The sequence below is a fragment of the Hyla sarda genome, unplaced genomic scaffold, assembly GCF_029499605.1.
Source record: "Hyla sarda isolate aHylSar1 unplaced genomic scaffold, aHylSar1.hap1 scaffold_886, whole genome shotgun sequence".
NCBI classification, from domain to species: domain Eukaryota; kingdom Metazoa; phylum Chordata; class Amphibia; order Anura; family Hylidae; genus Hyla; species Hyla sarda.
In genome coordinates, this window is record NW_026610915.1 from 89,150 (window position 1) to 108,654 (window position 19,505).

Below are 19,505 nucleotides of genomic sequence, written 5' to 3' on the forward strand. Positions count from 1 at the left end.
TTTTTTTTCGTCTAATGCATACCCCATCAGTGCAGCAATGCTTATTCAATACCGCCAGCAGATGGAGACACTGGGGGATAATTTTCTAAGGATTTATACTGATTTTTCCTGTCTGAATTTGTCGCACAGAAAGTTGCAGGCCAAATATGTGTGACATTTCTGCGACTTTAGCTTCTAGAGCATTTTTACAACATTATACATAGGTGCTGAATACATAAAAAGCGACTGTTCAGCGACAGACAAGTCGCATCGGCTGAAAGTAGGCCAGAATGTCAGTCCATGTTGGAGCAGGTTTAGATACAGTCTAAAGCATAGATCTCAAAGTCTGTGCACAGAATTTAGCAAGGGCCTCGCACCTTCTGATGCATCAGGTAGGTGCACTATAGCATAGCCTAACCCTCTGTACTTTGGTCTATATTGATGCGGGACATAGACAGCCAGCTGATGACCAATCCATTAGTGCAATGGATGGCTGGAAGCATTTGTCTTTGCCTTTGCAATACCACAGAAGCAATGCATGGTCAATGTACAGCAATGACACACCTGTGTGAACAGCCAGGAGACCCCCCCCCCCATGTTATGTTACATAGTTACATAGTTAGTACGGTCGAAAAAAGACATATGTCCATCAAGTTCAACCAGGGAATTAAGGGGTAGGGGTGTGGCGCGATATTGGGGAAGGGATGAGATTTTATATTTCTTCATAAGCATTAATCTTATTTTGTCAATTAGGAACATTCAGCACCCACCCGCTATCAAGGCAGCTGCCTATCATGTCATGCCCTACCTGCACAGGTGTGCTGGCTACTCAAATGATCCAATTAAGGAGGCCATTTAGTCAGCAGCAGCAGAAGTCCTGTGCCTGGACGCTCCAACAGCGGCCAGACACAAGCAGAAGCAGCAGAAGCAGCAGCAGCACCACCTTTTGTTTTTTGGCTGCAGCAGCAGCAGCAGCAGCAAGGCCCACAGGGCTGGCTAGCTGGCTAGCCAGCAAGCAGGTAGCAATGAAAGTAGGAATCTTTCTTTTTAACCCTGTAAGGGGGTGGTGCACTGTACCCGAAGATACTGCCATATCGGGTCAATGCATAGGGCGACGGAAGCAAGCTTCGAAATCGGCCCCCGTTCTCAAAAATCCATTTAATATATGGTCCCCAGATAGGGGACGTATCAGATATTAAACTGATAAGAACAGATACTACACTTGATCTTAGCCAAAAGGCCGAGAAGCGATAACCGTGAAAGGGGCGGGCCCAACAAGGTCCCCTTCATGGGCACTATCACTGCTTGCTGTCAGGGAGGCTGCCAGACAATTTTCCATGCACACTCTGGGCTGGGGGGCAGTCAACCACCAGTACACACAGCAGAACCTAAACCCATACCATTATTGCTAAGCAGCAAGACAGGGGCCCATTGCACTCCCACGGGGCCTTTTTAAATGCAATCCATAACCCGGATTTGCCAGGAACCCTTCTTACTCCTCCTACTTGCATGTGACACTGGGCTTAGGATCTGCATAGGAAACACACACACAAGCACACACCTACCTTTGTTGCCTGCAGATGCCTCCTTGGCTGTCCCCAAACGGTATCAAACCAACACCCACGGGAAGCTGTAAGCATAGAGGACATGCCTGCACCCCATTGGACTTACCTGTGTGGGTTAAATCCGGGTTATTTGACAACCTATGGCGGTGATGGTTCTGCTCAGGCAGAGCAGTGCTGATGCTCCTCATAAAGCTGTCGCTGCTGTGAAGGTTCTAGGTGACATCACAATCCCTATGGTTACATACACAACAAAGCTGGGTTGTTGTTGTTTACACTCTGCAAGGCCTGTGGAAGTGAGTGACATCATAGCACTGTAGTTCTGAGGGTTCAAGATGGATGCAACAATCTCCTGTTGCTTCTATGAAGGCCGTAATAGACGACATCACCAAACAGCTCCATAGTCACATACACAGCAAAGGAGAGATGTTGTTTACACCTAGTGATGTCAGTGGTATTGAGTGACATCACAGCACAGTGCTAAGGCTCCTGGGCCTGGACACAGCAGCGGCTGCAATATCTCAACGGAGAATACGTTTATATATATGTGTGTGTGTGCGCGTATATATATATATATATATATATATATATATATATATATATATATATTTCTCCGCCGAAATCACTTTTAAACCCATTTCCACCTTTTTTTCCCTTCTCTTCCTCTTACTTTTTTTTCACGTTTTTTTACGTTTTTCTCCTTTTCGCCTCTTTTCTGGGCGTATTATTCTTCTTTTTCTTCTTTTTTTTCGTCTAATGCATACCCCATCAGTGCAGCAATGCTTATTCAATACCGCCAGCAGATGGAGACACTGGGGGATAATTTTCTAAGGATTTATACTGATTTTTCCTGTCTGAATTTGTCGCACAGAAAGTTGCAGGCCAAATATGTGTGACATTTCTGCGACTTTAGCTTCTAGAGCATTTTTACAACATTATACATAGGTGCTGAATACATAAAAAGCGACTGTTCAGCGACAGACAAGTCGCATCGGCTGAAAGTAGGCCAGAATGTCAGTCCATGTTGGAGCAGGTTTAGATACAGTCTAAAGCATAGATCTCAAAGTCTGTGCACAGAATTTAGCAAGGGCCTCGCACCTTCTGATGCATCAGGTAGGTGCACTATAGCATAGCCTAACCCTCTGTACTTTGGTCTATATTGATGCGGGACATAGACAGCCAGCTGATGACCAATCCATTAGTGCAATGGATGGCTGGAAGCATTTGTCTTTGCCTTTGCAATACCACAGAAGCAATGCATGGTCAATGTACAGCAATGACACACCTGTGTGAACAGCCAGGAGACCCCCCCATGTTATGTTACATAGTTACATAGTTAGTACGGTCGAAAAAAGACATATGTCCATCAAGTTCAACCAGGGAATTAAGGGGTAGGGGTGTGGCGCGATATTGGGGAAGGGATGAGATTTTATATTTCTTCATAAGCATTAATCTTATTTTGTCATTTAGGAACATTCAGCACCCACCCGCTATCAAGGCAGCTGCCTATCATGTCATGCCCTACCTGCACAGGTGTGCTGGCTACTCAAATGATCCAATTAAGGAGGCCATTTAGTCAGCAGCAGCAGAAGTCCTGTGCCTGGACGCTCCAACAGCGGCCAGACACAAGCAGAAGCAGCAGAAGCAGCAGCAGCACCACCTTTTGTTTTTTGGCTGCAGCAGCAGCAGCAGCAGCAAGGCCCACAGGGCTGGCTAGCTGGCTAGCCAGCAAGCAGGTAGCAATGAAAGTAGGAATCTTTCTTTTTAACCCTGTAAGGGGGTGGTGCACTGTACCCGAAGATACTGCCATATCGGGTCAATGCATAGGGCGACGGAAGCAAGCTTCGAAATCGGCCCCCGTTCTCAAAAATCCATTTAATATATGGTCCCCAGATAGGGGACGTATCAGATATTAAACTGATAAGAACAGATACTACACTTGATCTTAGCCAAAAGGCCGAGAAGCGATAACCGTGAAAGGGGCGGGCCCAACAAGGTCCCCTTCATGGGCACTATCACTGCTTGCTGTCAGGGAGGCTGCCAGACAATTTTCCATGCACACTCTGGGCTGGGGGGCAGTCAACCACCAGTACACACAGCAGAACCTAAACCCATACCATTATTGCTAAGCAGCAAGACAGGGGCCCATTGCACTCCCACGGGGCCTTTTTAAATGCAATCCATAACCCGGATTTGCCAGGAACCCTTCTTACTCCTCCTACTTGCATGTGACACTGGGCTTAGGATCTGCATAGGAAACACACACACAAGCACACACCTACCTTTGTTGCCTGCAGATGCCTCCTTGGCTGTCCCCAAACGGTATCAAACCAACACCCACGGGAAGCTGTAAGCATAGAGGACATGCCTGCACCCCATTGGACTTACCTGTGTGGGTTAAATCCGGGTTATTTGACAACCTATGGCGGTGATGGTTCTGCTCAGGCAGAGCAGTGCTGATGCTCCTCATAAAGCTGTCGCTGCTGTGAAGGTTCTAGGTGACATCACAATCCCTATGGTTACATACACAACAAAGCTGGGTTGTTGTTGTTTACACTCTGCAAGGCCTGTGGAAGTGAGTGACATCATAGCACTGTAGTTCTGAGGGTTCTAGATGGATGCAACAATCTCCTGTTGCTTCTATGAAGGCCATAATAGACGACATCACCAAACAGCTCCATAGTCACATACACAGCAAAGGAGAGATGTTGTTTACACCTCGTGATGTCAGTGGTATTGAGTGACATCACAGCACAGTGCTAAGGCTCCTGGGCCTGGACACAGCAGCGGCTGCAATATCTCAACGGCTCAACGGAGAATACGTTTATATATATGTGTGTGTGTGCGCGTATATATATATATATATATATATATATATATATATATATATATATATATATATATTTCTCCGCCGAAATCACTTTTAAACCCATTTCCACCTTTTTTTCCCTTCTCTTCCTCTTACTTTTTTTTCACGTTTTTTTACGTTTTTCTCCTTTTCGCCTCTTTTCTGGGCGTATTATTCTTCTTTTTCTTCTTTTTTTTCGTCTAATGCATACCCCATCAGTGCAGCAATGCTTATTCAATACCGCCAGCAGATGGAGACACTGGGGGATAATTTTCTAAGGATTTATACTGATTTTTCCTGTCTGAATTTGTCGCACAGAAAGTTGCAGGCCAAATATGTGTGACATTTCTGCGACTTTAGCTTCTAGAGCATTTTTACAACATTATACATAGGTGCTGAATACATAAAAAGCGACTGTTCAGCGACAGACAAGTCGCATCGGCTGAAAGTAGGCCAGAATGTCAGTCCATGTTGGAGCAGGTTTAGATACAGTCTAAAGCATAGATCTCAAAGTCTGTGCACAGAATTTAGCAAGGGCCTCGCACCTTCTGATGCATCAGGTAGGTGCACTATAGCATAGCCTAACCCTCTGTACTTTGGTCTATATTGATGCGGGACATAGACAGCCAGCTGATGACCAATCCATTAGTGCAATGGATGGCTGGAAGCATTTGTCTTTGCCTTTGCAATACCACAGAAGCAATGCATGGTCAATGTACAGCAATGACACACCTGTGTGAACAGCCAGGAGACCCCCCCATGTTATGTTACATAGTTACATAGTTAGTACGGTCGAAAAAAGACATATGTCCATCAAGTTCAACCAGGGAATTAAGGGGTAGGGGTGTGGCGCGATATTGGGGAAGGGATGAGATTTTATATTTCTTCATAAGCATTAATCTTATTTTGTCAATTAGGAACATTCAGCACCCACCCGCTATCAAGGCAGCTGCCTATCATGTCATGCCCTACCTGCACAGGTGTGCTGGCTACTCAAATGATCCAATTAAGGAGGCCATTTAGTCAGCAGCAGCAGAAGTCCTGTGCCTGGACGCTCCAACAGCGGCCAGACACAAGCAGAAGCAGCAGAAGCAGCAGCAGCACCACCTTTTGTTTTTTGGCTGCAGCAGCAGCAGCAGCAAGGCCCACAGGGCTGGCTAGCTGGCTAGCCAGCAAGCAGGTAGCAATGAAAGTAGGAATCTTTCTTTTTAACCCTGTAAGGGGGTGGTGCACTGTACCCGAAGATACTGCCATATCGGGTCAATGCATAGGGCGACGGAAGCAAGCTTCGAAATCGGCCCCCGTTCTCAAAAATCCATTTAATATATGGTCCCCAGATAGGGGACGTATCAGATATTAAACTGATAAGAACAGATACTACACTTGATCTTAGCCAAAAGGCCGAGAAGCGATAACCGTGAAAGGGGCGGGCCCAACAAGGTCCCCTTCATGGGCACTATCACTGCTTGCTGTCAGGGAGGCTGCCAGACAATTTTCCATGCACACTCTGGGCTGGGGGGCAGTCAACCACCAGTACACACAGCAGAACCTAAACCCATACCATTATTGCTAAGCAGCAAGACAGGGGCCCATTGCACTCCCACGGGGCCTTTTTAAATGCAATCCATAACCCGGATTTGCCAGGAACCCTTCTTACTCCTCCTACTTGCATGTGACACTGGGCTTAGGATCTGCATAGGAAACACACACACAAGCACACACCTACCTTTGTTGCCTGCAGATGCCTCCTTGGCTGTCCCCAAACGGTATCAAACCAACACCCACGGGAAGCTGTAAGCATAGAGGACATGCCTGCACCCCATTGGACTTACCTGTGTGGGTTAAATCCGGGTTATTTGACAACCTATGGCGGTGATGGTTCTGCTCAGGCAGAGCAGTGCTGATGCTCCTCATAAAGCTGTCGCTGCTGTGAAGGTTCTAGGTGACATCACAATCCCTATGGTTACATACACAACAAAGCTGGGTTGTTGTTGTTTACACTCTGCAAGGCCTGTGGAAGTGAGTGACATCATAGCACTGTAGTTCTGAGGGTTCTAGATGGATGCAACAATCTCCTGTTGCTTCTATGAAGGCCGTAATAGACGACATCACCAAACAGCTCCATAGTCACATACACAGCAAAGGAGAGATGTTGTTTACACCTAGTGATGTCAGTGGTATTGAGTGACATCACAGCACAGTGCTAAGGCTCCTGGGCCTGGACACAGCAGCGGCTGCAATATCTCAACGGAGAATACGTTTATATATATGTGTGTGTGTGCGCGTATATATATATATATATATATATATATATATATATATATATATTTCTCCGCCGAAATCACTTTTAAACCCATTTCCACCTTTTTTTCCCTTCTCTTCCTCTTACTTTTTTTTCACGTTTTTTTACGTTTTTCTCCTTTTCGCCTCTTTTCTGGGCGTATTATTCTTCTTTTTCTTCTTTTTTTTCGTCTAATGCATACCCCATCAGTGCAGCAATGCTTATTCAATACCGCCAGCAGATGGAGACACTGGGGGATAATTTTCTAAGGATTTATACTGATTTTTCCTGTCTGAATTTGTCGCACAGAAAGTTGCAGGCCAAATATGTGTGACATTTCTGCGACTTTAGCTTCTAGAGCATTCTTACAACATTATACATAGGTGCTGAATACATAAAAAGCGACTGTTCAGCGACAGACAAGTCGCATCGGCTGAAAGTAGGCCAGAATGTCAGTCCATGTTGGAGCAGGTTTAGATACAGTCTAAAGCATAGATCTCAAAGTCTGTGCACAGAATTTAGCAAGGGCCTCGCACCTTCTGATGCATCAGGTAGGTGCACTATAGCATAGCCTAACCCTCTGTACTTTGGTCTATATTGATGCGGGACATAGACAGCCAGCTGATGACCAATCCATTAGTGCAATGGATGGCTGGAAGCATTTGTCTTTGCCTTTGCAATACCACAGAAGCAATGCATGGTCAATGTACAGCAATGACACACCTGTGTGAACAGCCAGGAGACCCCCCCATGTTATGTTACATAGTTACATAGTTAGTACGGTCGAAAAAAGACATATGTCCATCAAGTTCAACCAGGGAATTAAGGGGTAGGGGTGTGGCGCGATATTGGGGAAGGGATGAGATTTTATATTTCTTCATAAGCATTAATCTTATTTTGTCAATTAGGAACATTCAGCACCCACCCGCTATCAAGGCAGCTGCCTATCATGTCATGCCCTACCTGCACAGGTGTGCTGGCTACTCAAATGATCCAATTAAGGAGGCCATTTAGTCAGCAGCAGCAGAAGTCCTGTGCCTGGACGCTCCAACAGCGGCCAGACACAAGCAGAAGCAGCAGAAGCAGCAGCAGCACCACCTTTTGTTTTTTGGCTGCAGCAGCAGCAGCAGCAGCAAGGCCCACAGGGCTGGCTAGCCAGCAAGCAGGTAGCAATGAAAGTAGGAATCTTTCTTTTTAACCCTGTAAGGGGGTGGTGCACTGTACCCGAAGATACTGCCATATCGGGTCAATGCATAGGGCGACGGAAGCAAGCTTCGAAATCGGCCCCCGTTCTCAAAAATCCATTTAATATATGGTCCCCAGATAGGGGACGTATCAGATATTAAACTGATAAGAACAGATACTACACTTGATCTTAGCCAAAAGGCCGAGAAGCGATAACCGTGAAAGGGGCGGGCCCAACAAGGTCCCCTTCATGGGCACTATCACTGCTTGCTGTCAGGGAGGCTGCCAGACAATTTTCCATGCACACTCTGGGCTGGGGGGCAGTCAACCACCAGTACACACAGCAGAACCTAAACCCATACCATTATTGCTAAGCAGCAAGACAGGGGCCCATTGCACTCCCACGGGGCCTTTTTAAATGCAATCCATAACCCGGATTTGCCAGGAACCCTTCTTACTCCTCCTACTTGCATGTGACACTGGGCTTAGGATCTGCATAGGAAACACACACACAAGCACACACCTACCTTTGTTGCCTGCAGATGCCTCCTTGGCTGTCCCCAAACGGTATCAAACCAACACCCACGGGAAGCTGTAAGCATAGAGGACATGCCTGCACCCCATTGGACTTACCTGTGTGGGTTAAATCCGGGTTATTTGACAACCTATGGCGGTGATGGTTCTGCTCAGGCAGAGCAGTGCTGATGCTCCTCATAAAGCTGTCGCTGCTGTGAAGGTTCTAGGTGACATCACAATCCCTATGGTTACATACACAACAAAGCTGGGTTGTTGTTGTTTACACTCTGCAAGGCCTGTGGAAGTGAGTGACATCATAGCACTGTAGTTCTGAGGGTTCTAGATGGATGCAACAATCTCCTGTTGCTTCTATGAAGGCCATAATAGACGACATCACCAAACAGCTCCATAGTCACATACACAGCAAAGGAGAGATGTTGTTTACACCTAGTGATGTCAGTGGTATTGAGTGACATCACAGCACAGTGCTAAGGCTCCTGGGCCTGGACACAGCAGCGGCTGCAATATCTCAACGGAGAATACGTTTATATATATGTGTGTGTGTGCGCGTATATATATATATATATATATATATATATATATATATATATATTTCTCCGCCGAAATCACTTTTAAACCCATTTCCACCTTTTTTTCCCTTCTCTTCCTCTTACTTTTTTTTCACGTTTTTTTACGTTTTTCTCCTTTTCGCCTCTTTTCTGGGCGTATTATTCTTCTTTTTCTTCTTTTTTTTCGTCTAATGCATACCCCATCAGTGCAGCAATGCTTATTCAATACCGCCAGCAGATGGAGACACTGGGGGATAATTTTCTAAGGATTTATACTGATTTTTCCTGTCTGAATTTGTCGCACAGAAAGTTGCAGGCCAAATATGTGTGACATTTCTGCGACTTTAGCTTCTAGAGCATTTTTACAACATTATACATAGGTGCTGAATACATAAAAAGCGACTGTTCAGCGACAGACAAGTCGCATCGGCTGAAAGTAGGCCAGAATGTCAGTCCATGTTGGAGCAGGTTTAGATACAGTCTAAAGCATAGATCTCAAAGTCTGTGCACAGAATTTAGCAAGGGCCTCGCACCTTCTGATGCATCAGGTAGGTGCACAATAGCATAGCCTAACCCTCTGTACTTTGGTCTATATTGATGCGGGACATAGACAGCCAGCTGATGACCAATCCATTAGTGCAATGGATGGCTGGAAGCATTTGTCTTTGCCTTTGCAATACCACAGAAGCAATGCATGGTCAATGTACAGCAATGACACACCTGTGTGAACAGCCAGGAGACCCCCCCATGTTATGTTACATAGTTACATAGTTAGTACGGTCGAAAAAAGACATATGTCCATCAAGTTCAACCAGGGAATTAAGGGGTAGGGGTGTGGCGCGATATTGGGGAAGGGATGAGATTTTATATTTCTTCATAAGCATTAATCTTATTTTGTCAATTAGGAACATTCAGCACCCACCCGCTATCAAGGCAGCTGCCTATCATGTCATGCCCTACCTGCACAGGTGTGCTGGCTACTCAAATGATCCAATTAAGGAGGCCATTTAGTCAGCAGCAGCAGAAGTCCTGTGCCTGGACGCTCCAACAGCGGCCAGACACAAGCAGAAGCAGCAGAAGCAGCAGCAGCACCACCTTTTGTTTTTTGGCTGCAGCAGCAGCAGCAGCAGCAAGGCCCACAGGGCTGGCTAGCTGGCTAGCCAGCAAGCAGGTAGCAATGAAAGTAGGAATCTTTCTTTTTAACCCTGTAAGGGGGTGGTGCACTGTACCCGAAGATACTGCCATATCGGGTCAATGCATAGGGCGACGGAAGCAAGCTTCGAAATCGGCCCCCGTTCTCAAAAATCCATTTAATATATGGTCCCCAGATAGGGGACGTATCAGATATTAAACTGATAAGAACAGATACTACACTTGATCTTAGCCAAAAGGCCGAGAAGCGATAACCGTGAAAGGGGCGGGCCCAACAAGGTCCCCTTCATGGGCACTATCACTGCTTGCTGTCAGGGAGGCTGCCAGACAATTTTCCATGCACACTCTGGGCTGGGGGGCAGTCAACCACCAGTACACACAGCAGAACCTAAACCCATACCATTATTGCTAAGCAGCAAGACAGGGGCCCATTGCACTCCCACGGGGCCTTTTTAAATGCAATCCATAACCCGGATTTGCCAGGAACCCTTCTTACTCCTCCTACTTGCATGTGACACTGGGCTTAGGATCTGCATAGGAAACACACACACAAGCACACACCTACCTTTGTTGCCTGCAGATGCCTCCTTGGCTGTCCCCAAACGGTATCAAACCAACACCCACGGGAAGCTGTAAGCATAGAGGACATGCCTGCACCCCATTGGACTTACCTGTGTGGGTTAAATCCGGGTTATTTGACAACCTATGGCGGTGATGGTTCTGCTCAGGCAGAGCAGTGCTGATGCTCCTCATAAAGCTGTCGCTGCTGTGAAGGTTCTAGGTGACATCACAATCCCTATGGTTACATACACAACAAAGCTGGGTTGTTGTTGTTTACACTCTGCAAGGCCTGTGGAAGTGAGTGACATCATAGCACTGTAGTTCTGAGGGTTCTAGATGGATGCAACAATCTCCTGTTGCTTCTATGAAGGCCATAATAGACGACATCACCAAACAGCTCCATAGTCACATACACAGCAAAGGAGAGATGTTGTTTACACCTAGTGATGTCAGTGGTATTGAGTGACATCACAGCACAGTGCTAAGGCTCCTGGGCCTGGACACAGCAGCGGCTGCAATATCTCAACGGAGAATACGTTTATATATATGTGTGTGTGTGCGCGTATATATATATATATATATATATATATATATATATATATTTCTCCGCCGAAATCACTTTTAAACCCATTTCCACCTTTTTTTCCCTTCTCTTCCTCTTACTTTTTTTTCACGTTTTTTTACGTTTTTCTCCTTTTCGCCTCTTTTCTGGGCGTATTATTCTTCTTTTTCTTCTTTTTTTTCGTCTAATGCATACCCCATCAGTGCAGCAATGCTTATTCAATACCGCCAGCAGATGGAGACACTGGGGGATAATTTTCTAAGGATTTATACTGATTTTTCCTGTCTGAATTTGTCGCACAGAAAGTTGCAGGCCAAATATGTGTGACATTTCTGCGACTTTAGCTTCTAGAGCATTTTTACAACATTATACATAGGTGCTGAATACATAAAAAGCGACTGTTCAGCGACAGACAAGTCGCATCGGCTGAAAGTAGGCCAGAATGTCAGTCCATGTTGGAGCAGGTTTAGATACAGTCTAAAGCATAGATCTCAAAGTCTGTGCACAGAATTTAGCAAGGGCCTCGCACCTTCTGATGCATCAGGTAGGTGCACTATAGCATAGCCTAACCCTCTGTACTTTGGTCTATATTGATGCGGGACATAGACAGCCAGCTGATGACCAATCCATTAGTGCAATGGATGGCTGGAAGCATTTGTCTTTGCCTTTGCAATACCACAGAAGCAATGCATGGTCAATGTACAGCAATGACACACCTGTGTGAACAGCCAGGAGACCCCCCCCATGTTATGTTACATAGTTACATAGTTAGTACGGTCGAAAAAAGACATATGTCCATCAAGTTCAACCAGGGAATTAAGGGGTAGGGGTGTGGCGCGATATTGGGGAAGGGATGAGATTTTATATTTCTTCATAAGCATTAATCTTATTTTGTCAATTAGGAACATTCAGCACCCACCCGCTATCAAGGCAGCTGCCTATCATGTCATGCCCTACCTGCACAGGTGTGCTGGCTACTCAAATGATCCAATTAAGGAGGCCATTTAGTCAGCAGCAGCAGAAGTCCTGTGCCTGGACGCTCCAACAGCGGCCAGACACAAGCAGAAGCAGCAGAAGCAGCAGCAGCACCACCTTTTGTTTTTTGGCTGCAGCAGCAGCAGCAGCAGCAAGGCCCACAGGGCTGGCTAGCCAGCAAGCAGGTAGCAATGAAAGTAGGAATCTTTCTTTTTAACCCTGTAAGGGGGTGGTGCACTGTACCCGAAGATACTGCCATATCGGGTCAATGCATAGGGCGACGGAAGCAAGCTTCGAAATCGGCCCCCGTTCTCAAAAATCCATTTAATATATGGTCCCCAGATAGGGGACGTATCAGATATTAAACTGATAAGAACAGATACTACACTTGATCTTAGCCAAAAGGCCGAGAAGCGATAACCGTGAAAGGGGCGGGCCCAACAAGGTCCCCTTCATGGGCACTATCACTGCTTGCTGTCAGGGAGGCTGCCAGACAATTTTCCATGCACACTCTGGGCTGGGGGGCAGTCAACCACCAGTACACACAGCAGAACCTAAACCCATACCATTATTGCTAAGCAGCAAGACAGGGGCCCATTGCACTCCCACGGGGCCTTTTTAAATGCAATCCATAACCCGGATTTGCCAGGAACCCTTCTTACTCCTCCTACTTGCATGTGACACTGGGCTTAGGATCTGCATAGGAAACACACACACAAGCACACACCTACCTTTGTTGCCTGCAGATGCCTCCTTGGCTGTCCCCAAACGGTATCAAACCAACACCCACGGGAAGCTGTAAGCATAGAGGACATGCCTGCACCCCATTGGACTTACCTGTGTGGGTTAAATCCGGGTTATTTGACAACCTATGGCGGTGATGGTTCTGCTCAGGCAGAGCAGTGCTGATGCTCCTCATAAAGCTGTCGCTGCTGTGAAGGTTCTAGGTGACATCACAATCCCTATGGTTACATACACAACAAAGCTGGGTTGTTGTTGTTTACACTCTGCAAGGCCTGTGGAAGTGAGTGACATCATAGCACTGTAGTTCTGAGGGTTCTAGATGGATGCAACAATCTCCTGTTGCTTCTATGAAGGCCATAATAGACGACATCACCAAACAGCTCCATAGTCACATACACAGCAAAGGAGAGATGTTGTTTACACCTAGTGATGTCAGTGGTATTGAGTGACATCACAGCACAGTGCTAAGGCTCCTGGGCCTGGACACAGCAGCGGCTGCAATATCTCAACGGAGAATACGTTTATATATATGTGTGTGTGTGCGCGTATATATATATATATATATATATATATATATATATATATATATATATATATATTTCTCCGCCGAAATCACTTTTAAACCCATTTCCACCTTTTTTTCCCTTCTCTTCCTCTTACTTTTTTTTCACGTTTTTTTACGTTTTTCTCCTTTTCGCCTCTTTTCTGGGCGTATTATTCTTCTTTTTCTTCTTTTTTTTCGTCTAATGCATACCCCATCAGTGCAGCAATGCTTATTCAATACCGCCAGCAGATGGAGACACTGGGGGATAATTTTCTAAGGATTTATACTGATTTTTCCTGTCTGAATTTGTCGCACAGAAAGTTGCAGGCCAAATATGTGTGACATTTCTGCGACTTTAGCTTCTAGAGCATTTTTACAACATTATACATAGGTGCTGAATACATAAAAAGCGACTGTTCAGCGACAGACAAGTCGCATCGGCTGAAAGTAGGCCAGAATGTCAGTCCATGTTGGAGCAGGTTTAGATACAGTCTAAAGCATAGATCTCAAAGTCTGTGCACAGAATTTAGCAAGGGCCTCGCACCTTCTGATGCATCAGGTAGGTGCACTATAGCATAGCCTAACCCTCTGTACTTTGGTCTATATTGATGCGGGACATAGACAGCCAGCTGATGACCAATCCATTAGTGCAATGGATGGCTGGAAGCATTTGTCTTTGCCTTTGCAATACCACAGAAGCAATGCATGGTCAATGTACAGCAATGACACACCTGTGTGAACAGCCAGGAGACCCCCCCATGTTATGTTACATAGTTACATAGTTAGTACGGTCGAAAAAAGACATATGTCCATCAAGTTCAACCAGGGAATTAAGGGGTAGGGGTGTGGCGCGATATTGGGGAAGGGATGAGATTTTATATTTCTTCATAAGCATTAATCTTATTTTGTCAATTAGGAACATTCAGCACCCACCCGCTATCAAGGCAGCTGCCTATCATGTCATGCCCTACCTGCACAGGTGTGCTGGCTACTCAAATGATCCAATTAAGGAGGCCATTTAGTCAGCAGCAGCAGAAGTCCTGTGCCTGGACGCTCCAACAGCGGCCAGACACAAGCAGAAGCAGCAGAAGCAGCAGCAGCACCACCTTTTGTTTTTTGGCTGCAGCAGCAGCAGCAGCAGCAGCAAGGCCCACAGGGCTGGCTAGCTGGCTAGCCAGCAAGCAGGTAGCAATGAAAGTAGGAATCTTTCTTTTTAACCCTGTAAGGGGGTGGTGCACTGTACCCGAAGATACTGCCATATCGGGTCAATGCATAGGGCGACGGAAGCAAGCTTCGAAATCGGCCCCCGTTCTCAAAAATCCATTTAATATATGGTCCCCAGATAGGGGACGTATCAGATATTAAACTGATAAGAACAGATACTACACTTGATCTTAGCCAAAAGGCCGAGAAGCGATAACCGTGAAAGGGGCGGGCCCAACAAGGTCCCCTTCATGGGCACTATCACTGCTTGCTGTCAGGGAGGCTGCCAGACAATTTTCCATGCACACTCTGGGCTGGGGGGCAGTCAACCACCAGTACACACAGCAGAACCTAAACCCATACCATTATTGCTAAGCAGCAAGACAGGGGCCCATTGCACTCCCACGGGGCCTTTTTAAATGCAATCCATAACCCGGATTTGCCAGGAACCCTTCTTACTCCTCCTACTTGCATGTGACACTGGGCTTAGGATCTGCATAGGAAACACACACACAAGCACACACCTACCTTTGTTGCCTGCAGATGCCTCCTTGGCTGTCCCCAAACGGTATCAAACCAACACCCACGGGAAGCTGTAAGCATAGAGGACATGCCTGCACCCCATTGGACTTACCTGTGTGGGTTAAATCCGGGTTATTTGACAACCTATGGCGGTGATGGTTCTGCTCAGGCAGAGCAGTGCTGATGCTCCTCATAAAGCTGTCGCTGCTGTGAAGGTTCTAGGTGACATCACAATCCCTATGGTTACATACACAACAAAGCTGGGTTGTTGTTGTTTACACTCTGCAAGGCCTGTGGAAGTGAGTGACATCATAGCACTGTAGTTCTGAGGGTTCTAGATGGATGCAACAATCTCCTGTTGCTTCTATGAAGGCCATAATAGACGACATCACCAAACAGCTCCATAGTCACATACACAGCAAAGGAGAGATGTTGTTTACACCTAGTGATGTCAGTGGTATTGAGTGACATCACAGCACAGTGCTAAGGCTCCTGGGCCTGGACACAGCAGCGGCTGCAATATCTCAACGGAGAATACGTTTATATATATGTGTGTGTGTGCGCGTATATATATATATATATATATATATATATATATATATATATATATATATATATATATTTCTCCGCCGAAATCACTTTTAAACCCATTTCCACCTTTTTTTCCCTTCTCTTCCTCTTACTTTTTTTTCACGTTTTTTTACGTTTTTCTCCTTTTCGCCTCTTTTCTGGGCGTATTATTCTTCTTTTTCTTCTTTTTTTTCGTCTAATGCATACCCCATCAGTGCAGCAATGCTTATTCAATACCGCCAGCAGATGGAGACACTGGGGGATAATTTTCTAAGGATTTATACTGATTTTTCCTGTCTGAATTTGTCGCACAGAAAGTTGCAGGCCAAATATGTGTGACATTTCTGCGACTTTAGCTTCTAGAGCATTTTTACAACATTATACATAGGTGCTGAATACATAAAAAGCGACTGTTCAGCGACAGACAAGTCGCATCGGCTGAAAGTAGGCCAGAATGTCAGTCCATGTTGGAGCAGGTTTAGATACAGTCTAAAGCATAGATCTCAAAGTCTGTGCACAGAATTTAGCAAGGGCCTCGCACCTTCTGATGCATCAGGTAGGTGCACTATAGCATAGCCTAACCCTCTGTACTTTGGTCTATATTGATGCGGGACATAGACAGCCAGCTGATGACCAATCCATTAGTGCAATGGATGGCTGGAAGCATTTGTCTTTGCCTTTGCAATACCACAGAAGCAATGCATGGTCAATGTACAGCAATGACACACCTGTGTGAACAGCCAGGAGACCCCCCCATGTTATGTTACATAGTTACATAGTTAGTACGGTCGAAAAAAGACATATGTCCATCAAGTTCAACCAGGGAATTAAGGGGTAGGGGTGTGGCGCGATATTGGGGAAGGGATGAGATTTTATATTTCTTCATAAGCATTAATCTTATTTTGTCAATTAGGAACATTCAGCACCCACCCGCTATCAAGGCAACTGCCTATCATGTCATGCCCTACCTGCACAGGTGTGCTGGCTACTCAAATGATCCAATTAAGGAGGCCATTTAGTCAGCAGCAGCAGAAGTCCTGTGCCTGGACGCTCCAACAGCGGCCAGACACAAGCAGAAGCAGCAGAAGCAGCAGCAGCACCACCTTTTGTTTTTTGGCTGCAGCAGCAGCAGCAGCAGCAGCAAGGCCCACAGGGCTGGCTAGCTGGCTAGCCAGCAAGCAGGTAGCAATGAAAGTAGGAATCTTTCTTTTTAACCCTGTAAGGGGGTGGTGCACTGTACCCGAAGATACTGCCATATCGGGTCAATGCATAGGGCGACGGAAGCAAGCTTCGAAATCGGCCCCCGTTCTCAAAAATCCATTTAATATATGGTCCCCAGATAGGGGACGTATCAGATATTAAACTGATAAGAACAGATACTACACTTGATCTTAGCCAAAAGGCCGAGAAGCGATAACCGTGAAAGGGGCGGGCCCAACAAGGTCCCCTTCATGGGCACTATCACTGCTTGCTGTCAGGGAGGCTGCCAGACAATTTTCCATGCACACTCTGGGCTGGGGGGCAGTCAACCACCAGTACACACAGCAGAACCTAAACCCATACCATTATTGCTAAGCAGCAAGACAGGGGCCCATTGCACTCCCACGGGGCCTTTTTAAATGCAATCCATAACCCGGATTTGCCAGGAACCCTTCTTACTCCTCCTACTTGCATGTGACACTGGGCTTAGGATCTGCATAGGAAACACACACACAAGCACACACCTACCTTTGTTGCCTGCAGATGCCTCCTTGGCTGTCCCCAAACGGTATCAAACCAACACCCACGGGAAGCTGTAAGCATAGAGGACATGCCTGCACCCCATTGGACTTACCTGTGTGGGTTAAATCCGGGTTATTTGACAACCTATGGCGGTGATGGTTCTGCTCAGGCAGAGCAGTGCTGATGCTCCTCATAAAGCTGTCGCTGCTGTGAAGGTTCTAGGTGACATCACAATCCCTATGGTTACATACACAACAAAGCTGGGTTGTTGTTGTTTACACTCTGCAAGGCCTGTGGAAGTGAGTGACATCATAGCACTGTAGTTCTGAGGGTTCTAGATGGATGCAACAATCTCCTGTTGCTTCTATGAAGGCCATAATAGACGACATCACCAAACAGCTCCATAGTCACATACACAGCAAAGGAGAGATGTTGTTTACACCTAGTGATGTCAGTGGTATTGAGTGACATCACAGCACAGTGCTAAGGCTCCTGGGCCTGGACACAGCAGCGGCTGCAATATCTCAACGGAGAATACGTTTATATATATGTGTGTGTGTGCGCGTATATATATATATATATATATATATATATATATATATATATATATTTCTCCGCCGAAATCACTTTTAAACCCATTTCCACCTTTTTTTCCCTTCTCTTCCTCTTACTTTTTTTTCACGTTTTTTTACGTTTTTCTCCTTTTCGCCTCTTTTCTGGGCGTATTATTCTTCTTTTTCTTCTTTTTTTTCGTCTAATGCATACCCCATCAGTGCAGCAATGCTTATTCAATACCGCCAGCAGATGGAGACACTGGGGGATAATTTTCTAAGGATTTATACTGATTTTTCCTGTCTGAATTTGTCGCACAGAAAGTTGCAGGCCAAATATGTGTGACATTTCTGCGACTTTAGCTTCTAGAGCATTTTTACAACATTATACATAGGTGCTGAATACATAAAAAGCGACTGTTCAGCGACAGACAAGTCGCATCGGCTGAAAGTAGGCCAGAATGTCAGTCCATGTTGGAGCAGGTTTAGATACAGTCTAAAGCATAGATCTCAAAGTCTGTGCACAGAATTTAGCAAGGGCCTCGCACCTTCTGATGCATCAGGTAGGTGCACTATAGCATAGCCTAACCCTCTGTACTTTGGTCTATATTGATGCGGGACATAGACAGCCAGCTGATGACCAATCCATTAGTGCAATGGATGGCTGGAAGCATTTGTCTTTGCCTTTGCAATACCACAGAAGCAATGCATGGTCAATGTACAGCAATGACACACCTGTGTGAACAGCCAGGAGACCCCCCCATGTTATGTTACATAGTTACATAGTTAGTACGGTCGAAAAAAGACATATGTCCATCAAGTTCAACCAGGGAATTAAGGGGTAGGGGTGTGGCGCGATATTGGGGAAGGGATGAGATTTTATATTTCTTCATAAGCATTAATCTTATTTTGTCAATTAGGAACATTCAGCACCCACCCGCTATCAAGGCAGCTGCCTATCATGTCATGCCCTACCTGCACAGGTGTGCTGGCTACTCAAATGATCCAATTAAGGAGGCCATTTAGTCAGCAGCAGCAGAAGTCCTGTGCCTGGACGCTCCAACAGCGGCCAGACACAAGCAGAAGCAGCAGAAGCAGCAGCAGCACCACCTTTTGTTTTTTGGCTGCAGCAGCAGCAGCAGCAGCAAGGCCCACAGGGCTGGCTAGCTGGCTAGCCAGCAAGCAGGTAGCAATGAAAGTAGGAATCTTTCTTTTTAACCCTGTAAGGGGGTGGTGCACTGTACCCGAAGATACTGCCATATCGGGTCAATGCATAGGGCGACGGAAGCAAGCTTCGAAATCGGCCCCCGTTCTCAAAAATCCATTTAATATATGGTCCCCAGATAGGGGACGTATCAGATATTAAACTGATAAGAACAGATACTACACTTGATCTTAGCCAAAAGGCCGAGAAGCGATAACCGTGAAAGGGGCGGGCCCAACAAGGTCCCCTTCATGG

At 46.0% G+C, this 19,505-nt stretch overlaps 9 non-coding genes across 9 annotated transcripts; all 9 read right to left on the minus strand.

Annotated features, from left to right (window-relative positions):
* Positions 1-1,040: 1,040 nt before the first annotated feature.
* Positions 1,041-1,231, minus strand: LOC130348738 (U2 spliceosomal RNA). Its single transcript, XR_008886227.1, has one exon. It is a non-coding gene; the product is annotated as a U2 spliceosomal RNA (small nuclear RNA).
* Positions 1,232-3,319: 2,088 nt separating this feature from the next.
* Positions 3,320-3,510, minus strand: LOC130348739 (U2 spliceosomal RNA). The gene has a single exon (XR_008886228.1). It is a non-coding gene; the product is annotated as a U2 spliceosomal RNA (small nuclear RNA).
* A 2,101-nt stretch (positions 3,511-5,611) lies between these two features.
* Positions 5,612-5,802, minus strand: LOC130348740 (U2 spliceosomal RNA). The gene has a single exon (XR_008886229.1). It is a non-coding gene; the product is annotated as a U2 spliceosomal RNA (small nuclear RNA).
* A 2,076-nt stretch (positions 5,803-7,878) lies between these two features.
* LOC130348741 (U2 spliceosomal RNA) lies at positions 7,879-8,069 on the minus strand. Its single transcript, XR_008886230.1, has one exon. It is a non-coding gene; the product is annotated as a U2 spliceosomal RNA (small nuclear RNA).
* Positions 8,070-10,153: 2,084 nt separating this feature from the next.
* On the minus strand, positions 10,154-10,344 carry LOC130348742 (U2 spliceosomal RNA). Its single transcript, XR_008886231.1, has one exon. It is a non-coding gene; the product is annotated as a U2 spliceosomal RNA (small nuclear RNA).
* A 2,073-nt stretch (positions 10,345-12,417) lies between these two features.
* On the minus strand, positions 12,418-12,608 carry LOC130348744 (U2 spliceosomal RNA). Its single transcript, XR_008886233.1, has one exon. It is a non-coding gene; the product is annotated as a U2 spliceosomal RNA (small nuclear RNA).
* A 2,097-nt stretch (positions 12,609-14,705) lies between these two features.
* LOC130348745 (U2 spliceosomal RNA) lies at positions 14,706-14,896 on the minus strand. The gene has a single exon (XR_008886234.1). It is a non-coding gene; the product is annotated as a U2 spliceosomal RNA (small nuclear RNA).
* A 2,101-nt stretch (positions 14,897-16,997) lies between these two features.
* On the minus strand, positions 16,998-17,188 carry LOC130348746 (U2 spliceosomal RNA). Its single transcript, XR_008886235.1, has one exon. It is a non-coding gene; the product is annotated as a U2 spliceosomal RNA (small nuclear RNA).
* Positions 17,189-19,274: 2,086 nt separating this feature from the next.
* On the minus strand, positions 19,275-19,465 carry LOC130348748 (U2 spliceosomal RNA). Its single transcript, XR_008886236.1, has one exon. It is a non-coding gene; the product is annotated as a U2 spliceosomal RNA (small nuclear RNA).
* Positions 19,466-19,505: the final 40 nt, after the last annotated feature.